Here is a 15,244-nt window from a genome sequence, read left to right on the forward strand (position 1 = left end):
TGAAAGGAAATCTTGTAATGATATTGAGGATTAAAATAAATCATTGATTTGTTGAGAAATCAAATTTGTAGAGAGAATCTTGATTCCATTAAAAACTGATCATCTATTAAAAACTAATGAAACCCGACTGGCTTCATTAATTTTTATTTTTATTTTTGGCACCAGTCGGCAACATAGATTTCTATTTCAGCTAAAAATAATAATATTGGACACTTTTTACAGCTTTACGATAAAGATCTTCCTCTCCTGAACACATAGCATTCATCAATAAAATAGGCTTATGAACCGTACGAATGATACAGCACTGTTGATTATATAATAATATCGGTTTTGCGATGGTATCTCATGGGAATATCAGCTGAAACAATTTTTCTTTGCTGCTTAGAACAATCAGCCTTTGATATCCATTGGAGAAAGATAAATAAAATCAATCTTTGATATTCATTAGAAAAAAATAAAGTGGTTAGAATACTTGGAAAAATCAATTGTAAAAAGGGATATTCTCCTGAAGGTTCAAGGTTCAATCCTCAGTGTGGGCGACCGAAATATACATTTGCGAATTACTTAGGACCTCTATCCAGTCATGGCTGACGGAACAAGAGTACGCTACCCTCGCAAAGTAAATAAAGGGTTCCGCTCGAAATTCTGTACCCCTGAAGAAGGTCGGAGGTTACATAAATCAAAACATTGTGAAAATCACTCAAGACGAGAACAATAGTCCGATGAATCCAAATAATATGAATAACCAATACTCATCTAAAAAATTTAGAAACCTCAAAAAAAAAAAAAAAAAAAAAAAATCCATTTGTTTTTCATATTCATGTGAAATATTGTTTTTTTAATAATTCAAACAAGCATCTTCATCTCTACTGTTCTGAGTTTGATCGTCGAGAAGGTGAAGGTTGGGAGACATCACCTAATCTTCCAGACTTGTGTTATCAGATAATCCATAAATCGTTTACATCCAATTTTTTTTTCCAGTTTCTAAATAAATTTTACTTAAATACTAGATATTAGGTTGGTGCAAAAATACTGCCGTTTTTTTTTTTTACACATGTGATAAAAACATTTTTGCACCAACCTAATACGATATGCAATAATTTTCATCAAGACACTATTTCTACTATGTTTCAAGCGATGTGCCCAACAAAGAAGGTTGGAGGACACATCAGCAGAAAGATAGGAGTATTAAAAATATCAACATTAATAAGAACAATAATCCAAGCAAAAACAAGAAATGTCATTCCATAAGAGAACGAGTAAATTTTTTTTTTTTTCATGTCTTTGCTGTTATCCAATCACAAATGATCAATTTTCTCTTGTGAATCAAGATCCTCCTACCCTCATTGAATGATTCAGCCACATACTGGCCAACCAGCATGGATTCAACTGTCCCCTATGGAACTTCACCAGCTCCTTTTGGAGAACTACAATCAGTGAACAGAGAGTAATCAACTGGCGAGCAAGACAGTCATCTCTCTCTCCTGTCAGCGTCTGCCAAACAACAGCTTCTTCACTCTCACCATAGAAGCTGACGGCCTACTGGGCTCTTCAGTGCAGCTGCTCTCAGCGAAGAAACGGCTTACTTCTAACTGGCAGATCAACTTTTCAAATTGAATAAATCTTTTCGTTATTTTGTTTTAAAGGTTTCTGTTATTTGGTGTTCATAAATTTTTAATTAGGAGGGAAAACATAAAATCTTCCATTTCTAAAAGTTTCACTTTTTTTCTTTTTTACACTGTCCTTTGTACTATCAGAGAACTGTGTCAGAGCATTCAAGCTAGACTGGTTGGGTAGTGGACAGCAGAGAAGAGAGTGTTGCATCATGTGCCCCTCTTCATGTTCAGATTTTTTTTTTTTTTTTTTTTTTTTTTAAATTAAATTTTCACCCCACCCCTGCAATCAAGAATGGTCAGGGGTCAAATGCTGAAGGTGATTATATACCTGTGGTCCTACAATACGAAAATCAAAGTATTAAAATAAAAAGAAAAGCCCCCCCCCCTACACACGCACACATACTAAAGAGAAAATAATAAAAAATTTAGGAAAACAAAAATAAAACAAAAACACATTAAAAATTTTCTTGAAATAAAAATTTAATGTGTAACGGTTTTTGTTTTTTTTAACAATAAAAAGTGCAACTACATTATAATAACGAAGTTCGGAAAATAAAAGGATTGAATTAAAATAGACAATGGTGTCTGACGTTTTGTGTCAATTTCAACTAAAACCAATGATATCCACTTACTTGTCGGAAGTACTTATATATTACCCTATTATTTAAAAAAAAAAAAAAAAAAAAAAAAAAATGCCATATTTCTTTATGAACACATGACATAAGGGAAGTAACTCAGTTATGCTAAAAACAAGTATTTATGACTTAAAAAAAAAAAAAAAAAAAAAAAAAAAAAGTTATGCTGTTTACCTCTTTTTGGAATTGGTGTTTTTTTGGCCAAACGTTTTAATTTCAATAATTTTCGTTAAAAAAAAAAAAAAAAAAAAAAAAAAAAAATTAAATTTTTTTTTTTAACGAATGCAATTTTCTAACATTTCGGCCAATATAATCTCCGACCTTCTTCAGGTGTATCTTGATGAACTCAGAATCTTTTTTAGAATTTAAAAAAAAAAAAAATACACTTGAAGTCCGAGGTTACATGAGCCAAAATGTGAAAATAACACTTCCGTTTGCCTGTTTTCCAGCTGACTACAATATGGTCGTCTTCAAGTCCAACATAAACAAGTTCTTGATGAGCCACCTCCTTAAGTAATCCAATTTACCAAATTTCCACTACTAACGATTACCACAACATTGTCCCAATGACTTAAGAATTCATTAATATAAATCAATCCTCACTGTAAAAATTCAGAAACACAAGGTTTGTAGGCTTCAATCAGTGATAAGCAGCAGTTGTGTAATGACGAGTCGATTGCTATGGCATTTATCTCCCCTTGCCATCACTACGACTTGAATGATGCAACTTATAAGTGTATTTTTAGATATATTTGTGAAAAAAATTCTTTGCCAATTTTAAAAAAAAAAGTTTGTTTTTTTTTTTTGTTTTTTTTTTAAGAGACAGCAACTTTCTATTTCCTTGAATTGCAGATTTGGCAACTATCGGTTATTTTGAGTTCATCATGAAAGGACTGATATCCAAGCAGCGTTTGCAAATTGTGTAAATATATTTTACTTACATTTGTTGAACTAATAATTTCACAAAATGGACCTGTCAACTGGTCACCTCGTTCATGCCATTTACTTCTATTAGATTATTTTCTTTGGGAATATGTAAAGTCCCATGTCTATGCTGGTAAACAAGACACAATAGACCACTTGGAAGACAACATTCGGAACGTTATTGCGAAAATGCAGCCTATTCCAATACAGAAATTTCTGAAAATTTGACCTTTGGATTACGTATATTCATACAAGCTGTTAGGTTCATATGCAGTATTTAAATAAAAAATGCCAGAAATTAATGTTTACAAGAAAGCACACATTTGTTTAATAAAAACACCCTTTATATATATAAATAAATAAATAAAAAAAAAAAAAAAAAAAAAAAAAAGGGGACGACAACCAGCTCCAGGCAAAAACCAATCACTAGTCTAAATTCATCTAATTTGGAGTAGGTTTGAGGTGGGGGTCGGGTATTATTAATTGCACATTATAAAAATGGATTAAATATTATGAATAAAGAACACAATTTTAATATCTGGAACACAATTGAAGGTTTATTTTATAGCCATTTGTAAACTTAACAGAACTTTGTAGAGAGACAGGAGTAGTGCCAATTGCAAAAAAAATATACTTTTGTCTTTCATTTTTTGTCCTAATTTTTTTTTTTTTTTTTTTTTAATTGGTTATTAGTTTTTCCGGAAGTTTTGCTGTATTCTATACTAATCTTTTTTTTTTTTTTTTTTTTTTTAACTACCTGGCAAATATACCCAGTGAACCAAGTGCAAGAGAGATTCTAACAATTGCTCTTAAATGGACGGTTAGAATCTTAAAAAGATCTGTCGGTTGAAATACACGAGATATCAAGTGAATGTTTAGCATCTGCTAGGATGTCCCATCCCCAGCTAGAACAAAATAGGAAAATTAAAAAAATACCTTGTTGTAGAGAGCGAGGGAGAGAGACGTTACCTCCATTTTATAAAAAAGATTTCCTATTACTTTTATGCTTCGTCAGTATATCTTTCTTTCTAGCTAGCCAAGATAAATCAGTTTTCATTTAACTTCTTTGAAAATTAATGAACGTAATATTTGAAGAAAGGGTTTTGTAATTTAGCTTTTTTTTTTTTGAAGAAAGGGTTTTGTAATTTAGCTTTTTTTTTTGAAGAAAGGGTTTTGTAATTTAGCTTTTTTTTTGAAGAAACGGTTTTGTAATTTAGCTTTTTTTTTTTTTTTTTTTTTTGAAGAAAAGGTTTTGTAATTTAGCTTTTTTTGTTCATAAGGGATTATAAATGTAGTGCAACACTTTTTCTTTTTTGATAATTAGGATCTACAGGCGACTATGTGGAGAGTTGAGCCATAAGATGTCTGCGTATATTTAAAACTTCTGTATGTCGTTATTTAATTGGAACGCTTATTGAGATGAGTCTTATTTACTGCGGACTATAATCCTCAGTTTTTTTTTTTTTTTTTTTTTTTTTTTTTTTTTTTTAGTTATTTCATGTTTCGGCCAACGATTCCTTTGGCCTTCATCAGATGGTAACTGCGACGGGATAGGAACTCCGAATCAATGCAGTCAGGAGATTCGGAGTTCCTATCCGTTGCAGTTACCACCTGACAAAGGCCAGAGGAATAGTTGGCCGAAAAATTGTGAAAAAAAAAACAAACGAACACAGAAAACTGAGTGATGAGGGAGCCAGAACTTTTTGGGCAAACATAGGTCCGTCCTCCTAGAAAATATGAACTTGTATTTTATAAAAAATTTTTTTTTTTTTTAATTTTCTTTGCGTCTCTGGCAATCTGTTTTATCAAATACTTCAAATTATCACAGTAACAGTGTTTTGCTCTTGTCAAACTACAAATGTGGCCATTTTTTTTTTTTAATGGAAATCGCTCGAGAATGAAACCACTTAATGTAAGGCGCTAATAAGAACAAAAGCTGATTATTGCAAAGATGGGTGATACCTATAGACCTTAGTCTTTTCAAGACTAAGGTTGTAGATAGAACAAAAACAGGGAGCAAGAAGAGAGTTACACAACCTTACAGTCATTAGAAAGAAGCTAAAGGAAGAGGGAGCTGTATCAGTAGCGGCATCCACCCAGGAGGAGTTGAGCCGGCCCCAATGATGTTAAAGCCATCCACCCCTGTCGGTCGACAGCAGGATCCAGCCATTCACGGTTCAGCGACAGGCACCAAAAACGCGAGGACCAGACATGATCTCCATATCTGCTTTTACTGTTGCGAGCCAAGTCTTAAGTTGGTCACCTTGGAGCTTCTTCCAACCAGTGAGTGCAATGGGCACCACTAATTGTCGGACAAACTCCTCCACCGGCCAGTGCAGCATGTGACTGAACCACCAGAGTCCTCATCAGCTAAGTTTCCTCCAGGTTAAGGACATTACATCTAGCGTGTATGGTCGAGTTAGGGATCCGGTCGAAGACGTGAATGCGCAGGATACGGCGGAGGCAGTAGTGATCGAAGACTAAGTTTATGAAGATCCTCTCTGCACAGTGGTCAGGTTTCACATCCATAGAGAAGAAGTGTTCTGACCATGGCCTCATAGATCCACAGCTTAGGGATATGTCTTATCTCCTGGTGAGACCACAATCATAGTGATGTATTAAAACAGCTAATTAGTGGAGACTACTAGACTACCGATACAAATGAACTGAAACAAAGGAAGCAGGGATTAGATCAGACAATTCTGAGGGACACTTGCCATAATAGTATTTGCAGAAAAGACAGACTAGCAACGACATGTCTGTGAGAGAAAGGCTGCAGTGAAGTATAGGGCCAATCAAATTACAGATTCGTTTTTGCAATTTATCAAGAACATTTAAATGAGACACAAATTCACCAATCCAAATACGACAACAATACTCCATACATGATCTGATAGTAAATTTGTAGAAATAGAGAATAGTCTCGGATGTGAGAAATTGTTTAGATCGATAGTTTTACGAAAAGCAGAAAAAGCAATGGATTCATGAACTGCAAGAAAAATTTGATAAAAAAAAAAAAAAGACCAAGAAGTTGTAGAATCACTTTCTCATCAAGAGCATAATCACGTTAACACACCAGTTGTCATGAGATCACCAAAGTTAAGCAACGCTGAGACTGGTCAGTATTATAGCTTTATGTAGAAGGACCCCAACACCTCCAAGAACTGTAATAGTCTAACATTGTTATTTCCCCTGACTGGGGATTGCTTATTAATTTAATATTCCCTTGACAGAGGAAGTCATTCAAGTCACCCAAGGGGAATTCAATTTATCATTTTTTTTTGTCACTTACCAATATATTTATAAACTACAAACCTGGATGCCTGACGTTGCCCGGGAGTTTGGAGGTGTGTATTGAGAAAAACAGTAAGGTTGGCTCGAACTCGTATTGCGAAGGAGGAAAAGAACGTGAAAAAAAAAAAAAAAAAAAGACTGTCGTTGCGCCCATCCTCAAACCGGAAGTGACAAATGTTTAAATTAAGGCTAGTCAATCGAAAAGAGGGGATGACTTTTGAAAATATCGGCAGAAAAAAAAAGTAGAAAAGTGGCCAGTGAAGGAATTAATGCTTTTAACCAATTTTTCAATATTTGTCGTCCGAAGGGTCGAGCTTCAAAACAATACCGATTTCGTGAAAATCAGTCACCTCTGTCGAAAGTTTTAAGCAGACATACAAAAATGCATACATACATTTAAACAGACAAGTGAGATTTATATATATAGATTATACAGACATTAGGAACTCTGGTTTTATAAATTCGATATGGAACTCATTCAGACGCTGAGGTTTAAGAAAAAAAAAAAAAAAAGTTTACTACATTATTGTACGTGTGAGAGAAAGACATGCAGATAGATGAATAGCTGGCCTTGTTACACTGCATGTTGCTGCCTGCCTACTACAGACAGTGCACTAAACATTTCTAACCAGCAGAGTATTACCATTGCTTGTAACAAAATGAACAACATGTGGAAATCCAATCTTGCTCGCAAATTCAAAATCCATACTTATTGAGCCAATCGTACTCTATGGTTCTGAAACTTGGACTCTTTCATCAAAACAACAGCATCGTTGTGATGGATGTTACACACGTCTTTTGAGAAGAGTACTCAATCTCTCATGGCGAAATCATCCAACTCTAGAAATGATATATGGAGACTTACCGAAAGTATCAACCTTGGTTTGCAAGAGACGTGTTCAGTTTGCTAGGCATTGTGCAGGTGCCACAGATGAACTTGTTTCATCATTTGTAATGTGGAGACACGCATCATCTCAGAATCCATCACGAAAGTGATTTAACACTCCCAACGAATTATCGCAGTATTTTGTTGCTTCCTATAGCTTCTTCTGAATCATATTTGCCCTGAAGTAGAGCCCATTTTATGCAAAACCCAAAATGGTTTCCACCCAGGTCGCTCCACTCTTGAACAAATCCTCACATTGCAAAGAATAATTGAGGAAATCACATTCTGCAATAAAACTGCAGCTCTTACCTTTGTGGACTTCAGTAAAGCTTTCGACTCAGTTAACCATGAGTCTATGTTCAAAATTCTTGAAGTCTATGCAGTAGAAATCATTCAAGCAATGAAAGTATTGTATACAAACGCACAGGCCACTGTCCTGACCCGAGATGGTGAAACAGAATCTTTCGACATTCTGGCTGATATTTTCAAAGGTGATACACTTGCTCCTTTCCTTTTCATCATTGTAATAGATTACATCATGCGTATCTCTGTGGATACAATCAATGACAATGAACTGGTGTATCAACCGAGAAGAAGCTCACGTAATCCTACACTTTACATCATGATGCTGATTTTGTTGATGACATTGCGCTGTTGTCTGACAACTTCATTAGCACCCAGGCACTCCTATCTTCTCTTGAATCAGCAGCAAACTGTACAGGGCTTCACCTGAATGCTACCAAGACTGAGTGTATGCCAATTAACATTTGCAACAACCACGAAATTAAAACCCTCACAAATAAACTCAAATGTGTTGAAAACTACAAGTATCTACGATCACACATCAGGACTTCAGAGAAAGACTTAAACATTAGAAATGGCATGGACTGCTTGTAACAAAATGAATAAGATGTGGAAATCCAATCTTGCTCGCAAATTCAAAATCCATACTTATCGAGCCAATCTTACTCTATGGTTCTGAAACTTGGACTCTTTCAGCAAAACAACAGCATTGTTTGAATGGATGTTACACACGTCTTTTGAAAAGAGTACTCTATGGCAAAATCACCCAACTCTAGAAATGATATATGGAGACTTACCGAGAGTATCAACCTCAGTTTGCAAAAGACGTGTTCAGTTTGCTGGGCATTGTGCACGTGCCACAGATGAACTTGTTTCATCATTTGTACTGTGGAGGCAACCATCATCTTGCAATCGATCACGAAAGTTAACTTTTTCAGATAGGATATGAGATGCATTCATCTCCAAGATCTTTTGGGTGCTATGACAGATAGGGTATTCTGGAAGGGTGTAGTGAGTTTAATCTCGGCTGAGGCTGCAGGATGATGATCAACCAAAGAAATGTATAGTGTTGTAGACCATTGACCCTGTCCTGTACTACATCTCGCACTGACCACCTGTTAACACAACAGTCCTCCTTGATGGTTATAATTCGGGTTCTCAGCTGTTCACAGACACACTTATGCCACCCAGGTAATGGGATAGGAGGGGGGGGGGTTACATCCTGAATTATCTCCCCTTCCAGAACACTATGTAAGCATGTCTGATAAGCTCTTCCCTTGGTTGACAATGGTCATGCTCTGTTGGTTAGTAATAGTAGAAATTACTTGGGGTGGGGAGACAGTAGTCTTTTGGTAAAATTTGTACCATTTTTAGCCCTCATGCTGTCAAGGCAAAAAAAAAAAAAAAAATCAAAATGAGATTTTCGTTTTTTCACAAGATTACCCTGGAAATATTTCATGATATAAATATACTGTAAATTTTAAAGGGAGATTCATTTTACCATTTAAATATGTAAACTGATCACCTACTTCTTGACCACATGGTGTCAGACAAAACGAGTAGCCATTATTTTTTTTACAGAACTAGAATTATTTTTTAGAATTTGTTCTCGTATTGTCACCACATCTGTATCATATTTCTCTAAGTGTGTCTGTCCGTTCCACATTTTTTGAAAACTATTAAGCTGATCCGACTTAAATTTTGTATGGCCCTTTGTTATAAGGTGCATTGAACCAAGTATTATGATATACATTCGAGGCTCAATTAATAGGGATTAATATGATCAATGTTTAATGCAATATGAGCACCTCAACAAACCCGACAAGCAGCTAAATCCCACCCCTTCACAGAGATCCCTAGATGCAAGAGAGCCTTCTACTCCAGTAGTTTCTTCCCCAGAACAGCTAGACTTTGGAATTCCCTTCCAGGTCCTTGCTCCCCCGACTGTACTGACATGCAGAAGTTCAAATGCAACATGAACCGACATCTTGCTGCCCAACTCCCCACATAGTACCCCTGATGCTTATGTCTCTGTGGCAATGTGCCTTGTTTGGGGTGAAAATGTAATAAAAAAAATAATTAAAAAAAAAAATCGTATCAAATTTAATCACATTCAACAATCAATTTGGCATAAAGCACTCATTCAAAATCAATAACTTTTACCAGTTTTTGACACTAATGGCCGACGCTTTGTTTTAGACGATAGCGATACTTTTTTTTTTTTTTTTTTTTTACTAAAAACAATAGTCGTTCTACTCAATGAATTTTCTTAATTTTTGGACATATTACTATTTTCGACACGACAATCAAGTACTGTTGTTTTGACTTAAAACGACATATTTTAAAAAAAAACATCGATTTGTCGACTCCATCTTAACAAGTACCATATAAACATTGATTCTTCGTATTCGCTGAAACTTGAAATTGTAATTTTATACACAAGAACATAAAATTAAAACAGTACCAATTGCAGTGAACAAGGAATTATTATCGTAAAACGTGCCGGGATTTGTTTTGTATCGAGGTTTTTATAGGAAAAAGGAAATAAAACTCGTGGCGATCCGCGATCGGTCACAAAGCAACGAGGCTTGCCTGAACTATATTAGAATAATAACACAATATAAAATTAAAATAAAAGGTCCGAAGTTGTAGTAATCAATAAAAAAAAAAAAAAAAAAAAAAAAGCTTTAAGCTAAAAATACAGAAAAAAAAACTTTAAAAAAAAAGGGGGGGGGTTAAAATCATATACCTGAGTAAAAGATGCTGGATGGAAAATCAAAGATCGTTACTCATCGCACAAATCCAGGGTTATGAAAGGAAGAGGATGAATGAATCATATCGTGAGTGTTTTTTTTTTTTTTTTTTTTTCATGGAGTAAACAATTGTTTCAATAACTGTTCGATTCAGAGCGAGAGACTTAATAACCCCCCCTCCTCCTCCGTGTACTGACTGTTCTCCGCCCTTCAACAGTCTGTTCTCCTACAGACAGAAGAACATCTGCCAGTCACCTGAATCAAGTAGAAAGTCCAATTCACGTCCAGCTGCTAGAGACTAGAAGGCAGACTATTAGCCTTTTCTCTCCTTTACTTATCTCCGCTACTAAACTTTCTATTCAATTCAGCAAATCGAGAAAATCCTTCAATTATGACAATTGTTAGCATCAGCATCATCTTTGTGTCTACCCCCCCCTCTTTTCCTTCTTATTCCCCAGCCACCGTTCTAAATGAATGCAGAGGGCACGAGTAATCACGGCGAATTTCGGATTCCCTCTTCACGTGAGTCCACGTGGACGCAGCAATCGGTACTTTTTTTTTTTTTGTTAAGGTGGAAACCATGTAAAAAAAAAAAATTTAAAAAAAAATTATATGTGTGTGTGTGTGTGTGTGTGTGTGTGTGTGCGCGCGCGCTTGTGGGTACAACAATGGCCCCCACGTAACATAAGAAATTACATTGCTTAATATACTGGAAACTACTTGTTTTGAGGAAAAAAAATTAAATGTGATATTCGTTTTCAGCATACACGAAAACATTTATAAGTCGTCATTTTAAAGAAAAATGTTAAGGTGGAAACCAAGTGAAAATTTACGGATCAATTTTTAAAGGAGCACCAAGAACGGGAGAAAAAGAAAAATGATCCAAGTCAATGATTTTTTTTTAACTTATCTGAGCAAAGACGGAACGGTACTTCACTTTGATTCATACATTTTATTTCTCAAAACAAGTTTAACAAAACAAAATTAGGCACAAGGCCAATCAAGTGCCAAGGAGAGCGGATCTATGGTTATCCTTGTCACTATATTTTTAATTTATCTACGCTAGTCTTAGAGTTCTCAGTCACCATAATACCACAGTCACACCAGGGGTCGTCCTACCTAAGATCCCCAAATCAAATCGTTTCTCGCTGTTTCACAGCTCATCAGTACGGCTAGACAAGCAACTACCTCAAGCCAGGATTGAATTCCGACTGCCCAAACAGTCGGAACTTCTAACCATTGCGCGGGCAGTGAATCAACAATGTTTTGACATTGTCCAAATACCTAAGCTCAATTTGTTTACACAAAGAGCATCGCTTAATATGATAATGGCAATTTGTATATCACTTCCCAATATGCTCAACCTAAGATAGGGAGCATATATATATATAAAATAAATAATAAACTTTAAATTAATGTGTGTGAAAATAAAATTTAGTAAAAATCGTTTTTAATTATGTTTAAAATTTTATTAGTGTAGAAAAAAGTAAAAATTGTTGAAAACTGTCAGATGCAGAAGTAAAGCAACACACATTATATATATATATATATATAAATAGAAAAATGAAAATGTATGTATGCGTTTGCTTTTTCTGTATGTCTACAAAAGGCTTTTTTCAAAAAGCGGTTGCTCGCTTCACAACTTTTTTTTAAAACTTTATATCACATATAAATCGTAATATCTCAGTTAACAACGAAGCTCGCCTGTCTATTTAATTTGCTCGATTTCGGGAAGATAAATATTCAACATTTGTCGCTCACCGCATGTGGGTTAGTCTTTTTCCTATAACATCTTGGGAAGCGTTCCTGCAGTCAAACTTGACCTCATTAACTCATTAAAATGGGCACCTGCCAAATCCAAGTAATTAAATAAATTCCAACGTGTTTCCGTTAGCATCTCGCGGTGGAGCAATCGTTAATGGCGCACGTTTTTATTTTCACACTTTAATTTACAACTTTGCCTCAACGGTTCGGGTTCGATCCTCATACTTACTTTTTTTTTTTTTAACCCCCACCCCCGCAGTTTCCCCACACACCTCGAAACACCCGGGCAACGCTGGTTACCCCTCGCTAGTCTTACATGCATACAACATTAGGAAGAGTCTACACAGACTAACCAATATTTCAACGTTAACATGTTCCATTGGTGCTCAAAAGTTTGGAGTCCCGACAAGACGTGTTAATGTCGAAACTCTGGTTAATCAGTGTAGACTCATTAACCAGCGTCTTGTCAGGACTAAAAACTTTTGAGCACTGATGAGACGTGTTAATGTTGAAATATGGTAAATCTGTAAACTTTTCCCAATGTTTATAATTTTATTTATAAAAGCTCTACTCATGTATTGAGCACTTTTGAAAAAATTGATTTTAAATTCATATTACATTTAACCAGATAAAAAATAAGGTGTTGGCTACTCTTTTGTGGCATTTTTTCCCCTTTTTTCGTTTTCTTTTGAAATGTACCAACTTCTTGCTTTCCTTTTAAAATATTGTTATTAAATGGTCATTAAATATTAGTTGAAATTTGAAAAAAAACTTACTTGCAAACACAATATAAATTTTAGGGGATGCAAAGTTTGAGGGAAATTTTCTAAGAGGTGCGGAAAAAAAATGTTGGGAACCACTGATTTAGTAAATGACCTGTGACACTTCAGGTCTAAACAAAGGATATCCCTCCCTCTTATTTTATTTATTTCCCCAGGAGATTAGACACAAGGTGAGGTGTTAAGTTGAAAGCCAGTGTTCTAAGATTAGCGCACTTTAGATTACAAAAATGCTTGAGCAGTCCCATCGACATTCTCTGGTAGAGACACCTTAGGTAATTAACGATAAAATAATCTTTTCTCCAAGAAGAAGGTAAAGTCTGGGAGGGTGGATCTCTTGAAACTACATTCTTTAACCCTTATCAAGGCCAAGAATCCACTCGAGGATAAGTGGTGATGCCTATGTAAAAAAAAAAAAAAAAAAAAAAAAAAAAAAAAAAAAAAAAAAAAAAGACTACACCTCAGCCAGACAATAACCGAGTCATTGTCAGACTGAATGTCTAGAATATTATATATCCCAACATATCTTTTGGAATCCTTTGAGATGAGGCGTGATAAGTTGTGTATTCACTCTTCATAGTTGTTGTTTCAGCCAACTCATCCTCTGGCCTTCTTTAGGTGATTAACCACGATGGGATAGGAATGCCGACTATTAACTGTATTCTCAGTAATTACTGCCTTCCATAGTTGTTGTTGTCTCACCACGTTTTGGCTAACTAATCCTCTGGCCTGCTTTGGGTAAGATTGAAACCACTATCTTCAGGTAATGTTCACCTGAAACTATAGAGACTGAACACCTCTAGCAAGGTTTACCCACCCTAACACGCTCTCTCGAATATGTAACCCAACATAAGTAGTAGCAAATAATTTTTTTTTCTTCTGAATTTAGCCCTCCCACAAAACCCGAAATCACTAGGTCTTTTTTATCAGTCATACTTTGTCACATGACACTGATGAATTATTCGATTTCTTAAATGCATTTTCTGTCATATATATATAAATATATATATATTACGGTTGCCTAAAACTTGAAAATAATGAACACTCCCGTTTAATTCTTAGTTTAGCAGAATGACGGTATAGCCAGCAATGTCACTACACATTAAAAAAAGAAACAGTCACTCTTCAGATTAAAAGTATTTTTGAACATGGCCATAAGCATTCCCATTGTCGCTTCCACATAAATTTAATAAACAAAATAACTTTTCTGATACATCATTTTACATTTTCTTTTGAATTGTTTACTATAGAAAAAAAAAAAATTAACTTATTTAGCTGATTAAACGAACATGCAATGATTATGACTTTCATATGTATGGATGTCCAATGCATCAAAAATCTACATTTTTCTCTTTACATGCCCTTCGTTACAACCAATGTTGAAACAGGATTTTGAATCACTTATCTGCATTCGTACATAAACAGATTAGACAGCGATTCGTGCCACTGGGAATATTGTACGGATGCTGTTAATTATATTATTGTAATTATTATTAGTCTTCTTACTATTATTATTTGTAGTGTTAAACGCGAGCGTGATTAAGGGTTGATACTGGTACGAGAGTCAGTTAAAATGCGTGATGACAAGACTTCCCCTCCCCCTTCTTTGATTAGATTTTTATTCAATCGGTGAAAAGCAATAATGATTCACAAATGCCCACGCATTAAATTACTATCAGAAGCGACACATCCATTTCTCTTGTCATGTCACACATATCTATATCCCCTCACCCTCCCCACATCCGTTCTTCCTTATTAAAGCGAGAGAGAGAGAGAGAGAGAGAGAGAGAGAGACAGAGACAGAGAGAGCAAGTACTTTAAAAAAAAAGGAGTTGGTATGCAAATGAGACGACATGGGAGTAGAAAACATTCAGAGTCCAAATGGCGTAGGATGCAGACATTACCAGAATTTGTGAAGAAAGCATCAAATTCGCCATGCACCCAAATCAACTCAATTTGGAGATAGTTGCAAAAGGGTAAATATGCATATATATATATATATATATATATATATATATATATATATTAGCATTTCAGCCCGGCATGCCCGGGTGTTTGGAGGTGTATGTTGAGCAAAATAATAAAAGCTGTCAATTTTTTTTTACTTTGACCCCTTAACATTTGTTTTGGGCTCAAACAAAGTTATTAACTTAGATCCATGTCCAAGGAACCTATATCTAAAATTTCAAGTGTTTAGACCCTAAATTGTCAGGAGTTTGGTAAAGTTCTCAAAAGATCAAATCATTGAACTTTGACCCCTTAACAGCCAAATTTCTGGCCGAAAACTAAT

At 35.1% G+C, this 15,244-nt stretch overlaps 1 protein-coding gene across 42 annotated transcripts in view; it reads right to left on the minus strand.

Moving 5' to 3' along the window:
* Window positions 1-15,244, minus strand: part of LOC145258348 (uncharacterized) — a 393,885-nt gene that overhangs the window by 351,388 nt on the left and 27,253 nt on the right. The window contains exon 1 of one of the 42 annotated variants that reach the window (XM_080116558.1): window positions 10,408-10,726. The exons of 40 other annotated variants lie outside the window; for them this stretch is intronic. The gene's annotated coding sequence lies outside the window, so the exon portion shown is untranslated. Of the gene's footprint in view, window positions 1-10,407; window positions 10,727-15,244 lie in introns of those variants that run through there. One more of the 42 variants, XM_080116541.1, reaches the window with a different exon arrangement.

The sequence above is a fragment of the Euprymna scolopes genome, chromosome 33 (genome assembly GCF_053919585.1).
Source record: "Euprymna scolopes isolate OS-2025 chromosome 33, ASM5391958v1, whole genome shotgun sequence".
NCBI lineage: Eukaryota > Metazoa > Mollusca > Cephalopoda > Sepiida > Sepiolidae > Euprymna > Euprymna scolopes.